Genomic DNA, 14,780 nt, shown 5'->3' with positions numbered 1-14,780 from the left:
GCCCATCACCTCCTCATCACCTCTGTTTCCTGCACCAACATGTCCATTGAAGTCTGCTCCAATGACAACTCTCTCACTTCTAGGTCTGCTCTGCATCACTTCATCAAAGTCCAACCAGAATTTCTCCTCCTCCTCCAGCTCACATCCTACCTGTGGAGCATACCCACTAACAACATTGAACATCACACCTTCTATTTCTAGCTTCAGACTCATCACTCTATCCGACACTCTTTTTACCTCCAGGACATTCCTAACAAACTCCTCCTTCAAGATAACTCCTACTCCATTTCTCTTCCCATCTACACCATGATAGAACAACTTGAACCCTGCTCCTAAACTTCTAGCCTTGCTACCTTTCCACCTGGTCTCCTGTACACACAGTATGTCTACCTTCCTCCTCTGCATCATGTCAACCAACTCTCTACCTTTTCCTGTCATAGTTCCAACATTCAACGTCCCTACTCTCAGTCCTATACTCTTGGTGTTCCTCTTCTCTCTTCCTACGAACACACTTTCCTCCTCTCCTTCTTCGACCAACAGTAATCCAATTTCCACCGGCGCCCTGTAGGTCAACAGCACCGATGGCGGTTGTTGTTAACCCGGGCCTCGACCGATCTGGTATGGAGGTCATAGGTTTGATTCACATGTTTGATTTGGCAAAAGTTTTATGCCGGATGCCCTTCCTGACGCAACCCTCTGTATTTATCTGGGCTTGGGACCGGCACAATAAGACACTGGCTTGTGTGTATTTGTGTGTATTTTCCCAGATACCATAGAGACGCTGTAGCTCAACGCTCTAAACACAAGCCTCACAGTTGGGGGATCAGGGTCCAAGTCCCACTCCCTACATACCCCTCCACCACCTGGTTATTATTTCTACTTTATTCTATTAGTTTATTCAGCTCTGTCCTGCTCCCTTTTCTTTTTATAAAGGTGCTTTTTAAACTCTAATATCCATCTTATCCCAATTCCCCCACGTTTTCCTCATCCCCCTAACCTTCCTTCTCTCCCTCCCAATTTTAATTAATTTTAATAAATTTCAATTAATTTTAATTCTCTTAAAGGTCCCATATTCTGTATTTCTAACTTAATGTCATTCAGCTGCCAGATGTCCAACTAGACTGTATTCAAATATTCTGACCTAAAGTGATCTGTGGTCCTAAATATCAGCTTTTCAAAATCCCTCATCTCAGCTCCTCACAAAACGCTTCGTTTCAGGCCTCCGGCTGCAGTATGTTAATGAGCTCCGCTGGGCCACGCCTCCTTCACCTGGACCACGCCCCTCTGAGGTAGAGCGTTAGGCTAACGGGACACTGACCGGAGTTACGTTTGTTAGCATTATGGCGTTTGGAGGACCCAGCGTGTCGGCGTACATTCATGACCCTGAGTCGGACCCAGAAGCTCCTGAAGAAACACCGACGGTGCGGCTGCAGCAGGACGTTTCTGATTGGTTAGTCCGTGTGAACGGTACTTAGTTGGTTCTGTTGTTTTGTTGTGTAACCTACGTCATCACAGGACGTTAGCATCGTCCGGTAGCTACTTTAGCTTCTACTCCCGCCTCTCATCACACAGTAATAATGTCACATGTCTTATTATGTATTTAGTATATGTACAGATGTGTTTAGTGTTAAAATGTTCCTGTATTTCTATAAGTGACAGTAAAGTCTGGTGGTGGTTCTGATAGTTATTACCATGTGGCTAATGCTAGCTTCTGCTCACAGCTAAGTGACTTTATTTTTATATCACATTGATTTAACCCGTTACTAAGCTGCTAAATATTTGAGGCAGTCCTCTGTGACGAGACACGGAGCTGACACCTGCTACCATCACACCAGGTTAATGCTGAAATGATGGAACCATACTGCAGTCATGCCTTTATCTGCTCTATTTTGAGGTGTCTTCACCTGTTGTACAGGTGTCTTCACCTGTTGTACAGGTGTCTTCACCTGTTGTACAGGTGTCTTCACCTGTTGTACAGGTGTCTTCACCTGTTGTACAGGTGTCCCTGTGGACACTGAATGTGTGCCAACAGAAGCAGAAAACATGTTTGGAGACACAAGTAACAAGCTCACAGCTAAACCACACAGTTATGTCTCTACGGTATTCGGCTACTTTTACAACTGTAAATTTAAATGACCTTTACCATGGTTTTCCCTGTAGGTTAGGAGCCGTCTGCAGGTTGATGAGGTTCCGTGCATGACTCAACATCCTGGGTTCCAGCCAGTGTACCTAAACGTCTACACCCTACAAAGGGCCGCTCACGTACTGAGGGCCGAGTGTGGCCCTTCAGTCTGAGACCAATACATCGGTAAGTCATTCTTTGAAAAATGTCGGAATAAAAACTAGTTATGTCTTATTTTGCCTCATTGGGCATTCCTTCATTAATGCAGTAACAGGACATATACAGTATAGGTACAACAAAGTCTACTTTATTGTATTTGCGATACCTTGATTTTTATCTTATTAAAAGACATGTTGAACATTTTTTGGTATTCACAATCCATTTCTGTTGACATATACAAGCATTTCTTTACATAAAACAATACATCCAATAATAATAATGAGAACACAGAGCCATCCTGTCAGGAAATCAACAACAGTTGTAATACTCAGGATTGAAAACATTGTGAAATAAATAGTTTTGTGTCCTCCTTCTGTAGACGGTGCAGACATCTGGCCTATGGCCCCTTTGTTGGCTGGTGCTGGGGCTACTTAGGACGCAGAATCCGGGTCGTCATTCCACCCTGTGGGGTCCTTCACATACGCCAGGAGTTTCCTGAAGACGAAGGCCACTACGCTGGATTTAGACCGAGTCTTGGTTGACCCTGGTCATGTAGCTGGCAATGACCTCCTCCTTGTCAGGACGCTCACACTGGGCAGACAGATTCTCTGGGACAGGAATGGACAACATCTCAGGTGTGTATGGCACGGGGTCCACCAAGACTTTGTCACATATGAGGTCCAACATGTCAGCTACAAAACCTGTTCAATAAAACACAAAGATTGATCTTTACTGTTATTGATATTGTTTGATTCATTTCTCTGTTTAGAAAAATTGTGTTCAAAATACATCCTGGTACTTGCACTAATTTATTTATTTGTATGGTTACTTTTTACTGTGTTTTGTGAACAATTACCAACAGAATTTTAAAACATGTTTGTTTAAAATATTAAAATATTACAACACTAACAGAATGTTGGCTGTCTGGTGAGGTTTGACTCTGCATTGTCCCTTCAAAAGCCTTTGGAAAGTGGATCTTGTAGAGGGGTACACCAAACGTAACGACATTAAGGAGCCAAAACAATACATGACATACATGAATCTGTCTCAAAATTTATACTAAAGTCTTCACTTACTGTCTTGCTAGAATATTCTAATACACAACACTCTTATTTTTTACTGAACTACTATCAACACATGTGCATTCACTAACACCTATAGACAACTATATTTATAAAATTAGTCTAACCAATTTTATTAAAACATTGTATGGAATATGACTTGTACATACCTTTACTTCAATAGTGGGAATGAAGAGTCCTGCAGGACAGCTGTGTACCAACAGTATGGGTGTCCACTGGGTCAGTTTGGCCCCCCACGTCCCTTCAAGCTGTGGGCTGAAAGGATGCACAAGGAAGAGGGACACTAATGTCAGGACACCAATGTTCTGATTCTGGATAAGGAGGACAGACCTGTGTGCGTTGTTGCTATGACGACCAGCAAACAATCGACTCTAACACGTGCGCGCTCACACACACACACACACACACACACACACACACAAAACGAAACAAAGCACAACTCCCTACGTAGCCTAGCATTAGCTGACTTTATTTATGCTGACAGGTAATAGGAAAGAAAACATGAGAACAACTTACTGTGTTTTAGTTTTATACTGTAGGTCCAGCACGCACACACGTGTGGGAGCGTGTGCGCACACACACACACACACACACACGCACACACACACACACAACACGCAAACTTGAAACAAAGCAGACCTCCCTACATAGCCTAGCATAGCATGACTTCATTCATGCTAACCGACAAAAAGAAAACAGATCAAACGTGAGCCCAACTCTGGTGAGATGTACCTACAGTAGGTACTGTAGGTTTAGCACACACACGTTGTACCTACAGTAGGTACTGTAGGTTTAGCACACACACGTTGTACCTACAGTAGGTACTGTAGGTTTAGAACACACACGTTGTACCTACAGTAGGTAGTGTAGGTTTAGCACGCACACGTTGTACCTACAGTAGGTACTGTAGGTTTAGAACACACACGTTGTACCTACAGTAGGTAGTGTAGGTTTAACACACACATGTTGTACCTACAGTAGGTACTGTAGGTTTAGCACACACACGTTGTACCTACAGTAGGTACTGTAGGTTTAGAACACACACGTTGTACCTACAGTAGGTAGTGTAGGTTTAACACACACATGTTGTACCTACAGTAGGTACTGTAGGTTTAGCACACACACGTTGTACCTACAGTAGGTACTGTAGGTTTAACACACACACGTTGTACCTACAGTAGGTACTGTAGGTTTAGCACACACACGTACCTACAGTAGGTACTGTAGGTTTAACACACACACGTTGTACCTACAGTAGGTACTGTAGGTTTAGCACACACACGTTGTACCTACAGTAGGTACTGTAGGTTTAGCACACACACGTTGTACCAACAGTAGGTACTGTAGGTTCAGCACACACACGTACCTACAGTAGGTACTGTAGGTTTAGCACACACACGTTGTACCTACAGTAGGTACTGTAGGTTTAGAACACACACGTTGTACCTACAGTAGGTAGTGTAGGTTTAACACACACATGTTGTACCTACAGTAGGTACTGTAGGTTTAGCACACACACGTTGTACCTACAGTAGGTAGTGTAGGTTTAACACACACACGTTGTACCTACAGTAGGTACTGTAGGTTTAGCACACACACGTACCTACAGTAGGTACTGTAGGTTTAGCACACACACGTTGTACCAACAGTAGGTACTGTAGGTTCAGCACACACACGTACCTACAGTAGGTACTGTAGGTTTAGCGCACACACGTTGTACCTACAGTAGGTACTGTAGGTTTAGCACACACACGTTGGAGCCACACACGCAAACACGAAACAAAGCAGCACCACCTAATTAGCCACATAGCACTGATCACTCATGCTAACAGACAACTGCTAAAGATAAATGTGGTCAGACTTACCTTAACCAGGGTGCAGGTCCTTGGTCCTTGGTCCAGGGTGCAGGTCCTTGGTCCAGGGTGCAGGTCCTTGGTCCTTGGTCCAGGGTGCAGGTCCTTGGTCCCTATGGTGGGGAGTGATCCTGAATGAGGACCAGTCTCAGACAAAGCCCCGTCTGGACTGACCCTCGTTGCTAACACAGGCTGGAGTGAAGTGGTTCACACACAAACTAACGAGCAGGAGATGTAGCTGCACAGAGACATTAAACATGAAATGTAACCACGGTCTGTTCTGTTCTTCATTGATGGGATTAAAAATAAACGCTGGTGTTGATTTGTACAATCAACACCTGAACAACTATCATGTCTCCCTGTGATGGACGCCATTCCAACAGACTGCTGCCTCACGTCCGACTTGGGGATGACCACGCCCTTGGGCGTGTCAACCAGTCCATATCGTCCACGCCCCTGAGCATGTCCACCAATCCGTATCGTCCAATACTCTGTCCAATAGCAGAGTGCAAAGTCTGACGTCAAGGATGCCTATTCTAGCGCTTTATGGTGGAATCCAGTCGTTCAGAGCCGTGACTTCCTAAAAGTCCAAATATCTAATGATGCAGGAAGTGTTTGTTTACCAGATTCTAGGAGTTGGTCGGGTTAGGGAGGACCACTATGTATATGTAGAGACCTGGAAAAGTGATTTTCATAATAGGGCCCCTTTAAACTTTTGATTTGATCAATGGCATTTTAAGGTGACTCCCATGTGTCAGTGTACTTTGTAGTTCCTTTGAAGGGACTACGTTTTTTACCTCACCTAACCCTAACTCCAAACCATAATCCTAACCCCTAACCTCTAACCCCTAACCCTACCCTAACCCTAATCTAACACTTACCCTAACACTAACCCTAACCCTAACCCTAACCCTACTCCAACCCTAACCTAATGCTACCCTAGTCCAAACCCTTACCCAACATGATGTGTCAGGTGTTTTGTCTTGACCTTTGTCTCCGCCGAACCCCTGAGACCGACTCACCGAACCCCTAGGGTTTGGTAGAACCCAGGTTAAGAACCACTGCCCTAACCATAACCCCCTAACACTAACCATAAACCTAGCCCCAACCCATCCCTTACTCTAGCCCCAAATCCTATCCCTAACCCTAACCCTGAGCGTAACCTAACCCTAAAACTACCATAACCCTAACTTCTAATCCCTAATCCCCTGACCCTAACACTAACCCTACCCTGACGCTAGCCCTTACCCTAACCCTAACTCTGAACCCCAACCTCTAATCCTCTGACCCTAGCCCTAAACCTTCCTAATCCTAGCCCTAACCCTACCCTAACCCCTCCCTAACCCTTAACCAAACCCTATCCCATACCCTAAACCTAATCTAACCCTAATCCTAACCATAAGCCCCTAACACTAACCCTAGCCCTAACCCGACCCTATCCCTTACTCTAGCCCCAAACCCTATCCCTAACCCTAACCTAACTGTACCCTGACCCCTAAAGCTACCCTAACCCTAACCCCTAATCCCCTGACCTTAACCATAGCCCTAACCATAACCTAACCCTTAACCCCTAACTCTAAACCCCAACCCTCTGACCCTAGCCCAACCCTACCCTAAACCCTCTCTAACCCCATCCTTGCCCTACCCTAATCTAACCCTTCCCTAACCTTACACTAAACCAAACCATAATACTAACCTAACCCCTAACCCTAAACCTTACCCTAACCTACTCTAACCGTAACCTAACGCTACCCTAACTCTTTCCTTTACCCTAACTATAACCCCTAACCCTAACCTAACCCTATCCTTAACCCTAGCCCCAAACCCCCTAACCTAACCCTAGCTATAACCCGACCTGGTCTAAAAAAATGTTTTGTATGTATGCGTGTGTGTTCAGTGTTTGATGTGTAGAACACACCCCTGGTGGCGCTCTCATCATCTGATTGGCTCCTTTCACCAACGTTTGACAAACAAAATGAAAATCCTACATTTCCTTTGTTCTGACGTCACCTGAGACACAGGTGACTGGCTCTCTTCTTTGGGACAGCATCATCGGTGCCGGTGCGTTGCCATGGGCACCTGCACCTCCCAGCCAGGAGGAGCATCTCTATCAGAGGAGATTGAGACGCCTCCGGCGGGCGGCGCTCCGGCAGGGGTGTAGTCCATTAACCTGTTGTCTGTCAGCCGTGAAGCCGGCGCTCTGTTCGCTCCGGGCCGTCAGTCCCGTTCAACGTGATTGGTGGCCTCATTCTCCTCTACCGGGGGGGAGGGGGGGGCACGCCAAGGCTCTTACCATTCATGGGCTGGAACCTCGGAGGTCATCGGAGGTGACGGCGCGGTTCCAACGGCAACAACGCCCATTTACGGCGAGGAAACAGCAGGAAGAGGGCGAAGCGTTAGCGGCTACAGCTAGCTAGACACGGACGCCGCGGCGCATGATGGACTTTTCAGTTGGTTTATTTTAACGATAACAGACGTCTGACTTTCCTGATAGATCAGCTGGGGTAGAAGAAAAGGGCGTGGCTTCAACTCGAAGCAGGAAGTATCTCCAGCACCTCCTCCTTCACCTCCTCTATCGACGTTTCCCGACTGCAGCAGGATTGAAATGCAAGAGGCAACAACTGCAGGCAGAGGATGAATACGTTAGCCGCCTGCTAATCGCTCATGCTAACACAACAAGGATTAAGGGGCTTAAACGCCTCATCGACGCCCCGTCCAATCAATGAGCGTGTAATTACAGCGTGTAGCTGAGCCACGGCGCCGGCATTGACCCGCGGTCAGGCGGAGCAGCTAAGTGTTTATTTAACCTGCCGGGTCGTGTGTGTGTGTGTGTGTGTGTGTGTGTGTGTGTGTGTGTGTGTGTCTATTGGTTAAATTTAATTTGATTAAAATTAAAATGTGTTTTTGTGCTAAAGCTTGAATAATGAAGTGAATCCATGATGAGTCACACATGAATGATTTATTCTGCCTTCAAACAGCTGTGAAATTTGTAAAGTAGGTTTTGAAGAATGACTGAAATTCCTTTTATGTTTATTTGGCTAATGACAAGAAGCTAGTTAGCATATCTGCAGGTGTGGAACGTCGTCTCCGTAGAACCACTAATGAAGAAAAGGAACCAAAGTCAGTTAATTTGTTGGCGGGGTTAGCATCCGCTGCTACAGAGGCTAATGCCCCTGAAGATCCTGTTGACATGGCAACGCCATCAGAATCACATTCAGAATATTTTACGCTGTTAGCATTGGCTAACACCCATGCTAATGTTAGCTTCCACTGATCAGTTCTCATGCGTTCGTGTTGCTCCTGAGTGTTTAAGAAATACTGACTAATTAATTCTGGAATATGAGGTGTGAACACTGACACCGCCCTCCCTCGGATTGCATTGCATCATGGGAAACAGCCTGTGTGTTTCATGAAGCAGGTGTCCATCATGTGATTAAAAAACAACACAGACCGGCGCCATCTGCTCAGACGCCGTTCTGCAGGCCGACCTTCTCTTGGCGCCTTCAGCAGCGACAGACGTCGCCCCCCCACAACCCACCTCAAACCCCCCGATGGAGAGACTTTCACTTGAAAGCAGCAAAGCTTTATTTAAACGCACCTAAACCGACAGACAGTTATATAAGAGCCACGTTCCTGATCCCTATCCAGCGATCCTGATCCCGATCCAGCGATCCTGATCCCGATCCAGCGATCCTGATCCCGATCCAGCGTTCCTGATCCCGATCCAGCGTTCCTGATCCCGATCCAGCGTTCCTGATCCCGATCCAGCGATCCTGATCCCGATCCAGCGTTCCTGATCCCGATCCAGCGTTCCTGATCCCGATCCAGCGTTCCTGATCCCGATCCAGCGTTCCTGATCCCTATCCAGCGTTCCTGATCCCGATCCAGCGTTCCTGATCCCGATCCAGCGTTCCTGATCCCGATCCAGCGTTCCTGATCCCGATCCAGCGATCCTGATCCCGATCCAGCGTTCCTGATCCCGATCCAGCGATCCTGATCCCGATCCAGCGTTCCTGATCCCAATCCAGCGTTCCATTCCTGAACAGGCGGTTTTTTGTGAGATGGGCAGCGTTCCATTCAGCTCCTGAGGCAGACTCCAGAATCGTTCGCCTTCACATTAGCACCTCCTCCTGTCGTGGGTCACGGGGGTTGCTGGAGCCAATCACAGCGGAGTTAAGGGAGAGAGGCTGGGGACACTCCGGGCCTGACGCCGATGCTAACGAGATCAAAGAGGGTTTACTGTGTGATGTGAATAAACATATAAACATAAATATAAACAAAAACAAACAAAAACATAAACACACTTCCTGTCAGATTAACCCTCGCCCCTCCTGAGAGGCGGTGTTGGCGGCGGTACACACAGACATCGTGAACACCCTCAACCTGATGATGAGCGAACCTTCATCACCAGCGCTAATGTCAAGATGTTGTCGCCGACGGCAACGACAGCTCAGTTCGCCACAAAGAGAGGAGGAGGCAAAGGTCTGCCTGGTAAATGTGGTCGCTGCAGATAACATGACGCTCACCGGGTAATGAGACGGGACACACACACACACACACACACACACACACACACACACACACACACACACACACACACACACACACAGGTGTTGAAGCATTGGGGGGGCTGAGCCTGGCAGAGGCTGATAACATCCTCCTGATGGAAGACAATGGGCCGTAGAAATGAAACCACAGTCGCTGCAACGACTCCTCCATCATCAGCACCACCTACACACACACACACACACACACACACACACACACATGAATTTACCTCACAGAGATAACATGAGGGCCTACAGAGGTCTGAAGACGTCCCAGCATCCTCGCTGCTCTGGCGTCAGAAGCGTGAAGCATTTAGCCGTTAGCCGCTAGCGAACGGATTTAATTTAAAAACACTTCCTGGACGACGGACAAACAGGAAGATGTTCTGGAGGAAGTGTTCAGATGTTATCCTGCAAACAGAACATTAGGCGGCGGTGAGTTAATTACGTGTCACGAAGGGTTAATCAATACCGGCTGGGGAGGCGGGAGCGTGGCGCTCGCCATATTGTGCATTTTATCTGGGGACGCAGGCAGCGGGAAGCGTTGACACGTCGGCGAACGCTTCGTTCACACCTGCTGAAGGCGGAGCGGCGATTCCACGGTTAGAACAGCCGTTTGTTGGCGGGATAATGGAGCGATATCGATACGGCGGCGCCGCCGGAGACGTTCATGCGCTGGAAATGGATTCTAAGAGTCAATTAACCCCGGAGGGACGGGGTTTAACGCGCCTCGCCTGCAGACGCCGGTGGAGTGTTTCTGGATGACACGCAAAGGAAGCCGCAGGTAGAACGTCTTTTCTCCGGTTTGACGAGGCTAGCATCCGTTTCCTCACAATTAGAATAAATGAGCAGTTTGTTGGATCTGAAATGTGTCTGGGATGAGGTGGAGAGAACGACTAGCTAACGGCTAACGGCGCTACCATCGGCTCAGGAGACCACAGAAGAAGAGGCAAATGAGAGTCAGTCTGCGTCTCATGTAGGTCGACGCTGATGCCCGTACCCCAGAGGTCCTGATGTGACCTCATGCCCTCACAATCTACAGACACGGTCCACACCTTTCCCATCATCCTCAGCTTCAGATTGAATCCATTTCTGCCCCGGCTCTGCTTCAGAATCCCTGCTAATGCGCTACAATCCTTAGCGGCGCCGGAGAATGAGTCGTTATTCTGCTGGACGGGACGGCGTGATCAGAAAGGGTTCAGAAACAGAACGAGGAACACCGGAATACATCTGCCTTCATCTGCAAAGACGTGAGGAAGAGGAGTCGTCTTCATCCCCACAGATCAAACATTTGATCCAGTCACACCTGGAGTCCAGGTGGTTTAACCCTACGAGCCAATCGAGTGAAGAGCAAACAAGATCCTAGGTCAAAAGGGTCAAACTGATCTTCACTGGGGGCCACAACAGCATAACGGCTGTCCTCCAAGGGCCAGATGTAACTAATAAATGTAACTAAATGTAACTCAGTGTAATGTAACTAAATGTAACTACTCCTTAATGTAACTAATAAATGTAACTAAATGTAACTCAGTGTAATGTAACTAAATGTAACTACTCCTTAATGTAACTAATAAATGTAACTAAATGTAACTCAGTGTAATGTAACTAAATGTAACTACTCCTTAATGTAACTAATAAATGTAAATAAATGTAACTCAGTGTAATGTAACTAAATGTAACTACTCCTTAATGTTAAATAACTGAATTTCTGACTGATTCTAGTTCCAAACATTACAGTTAGACAGAAAAAACATGTTTGTTTGTTTCTCTGTTCTAACATAAATCCTTTTCATTTGTCAGGTTATTAAACCCACAGAACTCCATCAATCAAGGATCAAACTATCAATCAATAAAGAAAAATAACATCAGACACAAGTTAGGACATTAACTTTGTTCACTATGTTTAGTCAGTTAGAATGGGCTGAACTACTGCATTGTGGGAAATGCAATTTTGGTCAAAGAAGTTTGATCTATTGATTTTTACACTCTGACCTTTTATGCTGTTGTGGGCCACATTAAATGATGTTTGGCCCCGGGCCTTGACTTTGACACATGTGGTCTAGATTAATCAGATGCCAGGTTTAGTTTCTGGGGTCAAACCAGACGTTCACACAGCTTTAGAGAACACACGTCCTCCAGCAGGAGGCTCTTCTCCAGCTTCAGTTTCAGCCGAGCAGCAGCCGATCAAGGAGGCGATGACACGTGTGTTTGACGAGTCTCAGAACAGCGAGTCAAAGCCATGGAGTCAAACCGGGATGGGAGGAGAACAGAACTCCTGGCCAGAGGCGTTTATCTCCACCGGCCAGCCTTCAACACGCCGCTTCATGTGTCAGTGAAGGCATCATCAGTCACCTCCAGCTGGCTCCAGACTCCAACGCATCGCGGTGACGCTCTGCACCAATAGGACGTCAGAGAACCAGGTTTGAAGCAGGAAACGCTTGATGAAGCCAGAACATGTTTGTTCTGCTCATTGGATGAAATATTCATCTCCTCAAACATCTCCCTGTGTTTCCACCCGTCTGTGTTTACCGCTCAGTCTGGAGGAACCCGAGGTCTGCAAGCAGGAAGTAATGAGGGTGTAAATAACTAATGACGTCTGGGGGGGGGGGTCCCGTCAGCGCTGAACAAATCACAGCTGAACCTCACCGGCGACACCAGGAGGAAACTCTGCCGCCTCATTGGTGGGAAGAGTCTGAAAGAGGCGTCACCAGGAGGGCGGAGCCTGGTTGGCGCTTTGCGGGAGAAAATAAACTTTCCTTTACAGGAAGTGATGTCGTAGCTCCTTGCTGTCGGACGGTCAGGTTCGTGCATGGAGGAAATATAAAAAGCACGATTATGAACGGATGAATCTTCAGGGCGCTCCAGCTGGAGGCGGAACCGGGCCGTCGTCTGAGATCGATCCTCTAATCCGGGATGCGGGCATCCATTAATGATGTCTTCACCTCTCACACCTCCACCCTCTGTGGAGCATCTGTGTTCTGCAGCCCGGCGGCGGCGGCGTCCTGGTGATGAATCTCCCTCCGTTTAATGACGCTGAGAAGTTCACCATCATCACCACACAGGAGTGAGGGGGGGTTTGTTAGCGGCGTCGGGAAACGAGGCTGCCGATCCCCCCGGTGACAAATACGCCCGGCTCGGCGTGCAGCCTGCTTCATATTTATGGAGCCCATTTACCACGGCTCGCATTGGTAGATTGGAACGGGTGGCGCCGAGTAGCGCGTCGAGAATGATTCATCAAGCCGCCACAGCAGAACAGCCCGGATTGGGAGGAAACGGAAAACCTCCTCCGTCGGGAGAAGATGGCGATTCTTCGCTCGATTCCAGCAGATCCTGGAAACGAAGTCTTCCTCGCTTCGAGATCTGTCCCGAGACAACAGGAAGTCCCTGTGGAAGCAACAGGAAGTGCCTCCAACAGCAGACGCGACGCAGTGATGGAGGTTTCTTCTGCATCAGATGAGGGAATTGGGCACGGCGCCGGGTTTTAGAGGGCAGCGTGTCTCGGCCAGTGGGGGGGTCTTAAATCCAGGACGTGACGGCGACCATCAGATGGTTTAATCCTCTCTGGTGGTTTCACGCGTCATCGCTCCAGCTCCCATCAATCACTGCTTCAATAAAGCCGGTCAGAGAGTTCATGGAGATGAACGGCGTCCGAGACGCGGAAACATTGGAATATCTATGCTAATGACACGCCGCCACGCCACCGCGTCCGTCTCAGGTCACGGCGCCGACACGAGTCGCCCCTGAAGCTGGAGGCGCCGCTGACATTCAGCAGCAAAATGAAATTCATCCAGCAAATATTAAAATAAAAGAGCATTTCTGTTTTAACGGCGTTTCTTTACAAGCATCTCTTCAGCAGATGTCCAGATATTATTTCATGAATCTCTGCGTCCCCACGGGTCTGACCTGCAGCATTTATCCCAAGGCGTAAGACGCACTCAGATTTAATCCGTGTTTCCATCACAACAGCAGGAATTATTTAAAGTTAAACGCTGGTGGAAGTGTAATCGGTGACAGATTTTATTCAACACAAACACGTTAGCGTACCTTTATTCTCTGTGGGCAAATCAAGATAACGAAAATCCCTCCTGCTTGACTGTAATCTGATGCTAATTAATTAGCTTCTGGGCATCAGCTGGTTGGGTAAGACGAAGAGAGTAAATAAAAACAAATTTTCCTTCAAAATAATTGATTTATTTTAATTACTTTGCAGACTAATGGACGGGGAAAAGGTCTGTTTGAATAAATATTTAATCAAGACGCACAAAAAGCAATCAACTTTTGGCGACCTGTAAAATATATCAAAATAACAGTCAACGGAATCACCTACAAACGACAGTAGGTGGCGCTGTTGATGCACCAAAATCAGAAGAAGGCAAAGTAAAAGAGGTCGGATCATGTCAAAGGACTCCAGCCCAGTGGGGGCGCTATTTCTACGGGGGTAACAGTAAAATTACAGAAGACTTTGACTCCTGGGTGAACAACTAGGTGCACCAGGTGAGTTACCCCCTTGCCCCCACTCAATTACTCCCACTGGAACCTCCACAAAAGAATAAAAAACTAAGTCGATAGAAGAGACGACGGATGAAAGCAGGACGCCGACACTCAGGAATCTCAACGAGAAGTTCAACCTTCAAGCCGACTGTCACGCTAATCCGAGTCGTCAGCTGTCATAATTATCAGCGCGGTCTGAACTGCCAGGAGACGACGCGAGGCTAACGTCGTGACAGCGCTGTTCGATATCAAAAGACGAGTCGGGGCTGCGCCGAACAGTCGGAGGGCCCCTCGTTCGCTCAGATCGACCTCATCCCTCCCCTGATGAAACTTTAAGCAACACTCAGAGGGAGAATGTGACTTCAGGGCGAAAACGCACCTTTAGCTCTGTTCGCAGCCTGGCTGTTGTTAGCTTGGAGTTTGTGACTGAGGTTGTCTCCAAATGAGAGCAAACTGGTCAGAGATGAACATAGAGGAGAAACCAAACGAAGTTGATGATCAAAAGACGCTTAACGTAAAACGATTG

General features: G+C 47.3%; 1 long non-coding RNA gene across 1 annotated transcript; it reads right to left on the bottom strand.

The window, feature by feature from the left end:
- Positions 1-2,509: 2,509 nt before the first annotated feature.
- Positions 2,510-5,910, bottom strand: LOC137599780 (uncharacterized). The gene is made up of 3 exons (XR_011036871.1): positions 5,229-5,910; positions 3,513-3,618; positions 2,510-2,982 (listed from the first exon to the last, which is right to left on the bottom strand). It is a non-coding gene; the product is annotated as an uncharacterized lncRNA (long non-coding RNA).
- Between the last annotated feature and the right edge of the window lie 8,870 nt (positions 5,911-14,780).

The sequence above is a fragment of the Antennarius striatus genome, chromosome 1 (genome assembly GCF_040054535.1).
Source record: "Antennarius striatus isolate MH-2024 chromosome 1, ASM4005453v1, whole genome shotgun sequence".
Classification (NCBI taxonomy): domain Eukaryota; kingdom Metazoa; phylum Chordata; class Actinopteri; order Lophiiformes; family Antennariidae; genus Antennarius; species Antennarius striatus.
Note: the sequence above shows the minus strand (reverse complement) of the source record. Positions and strands in the feature narration are given on the sequence as shown.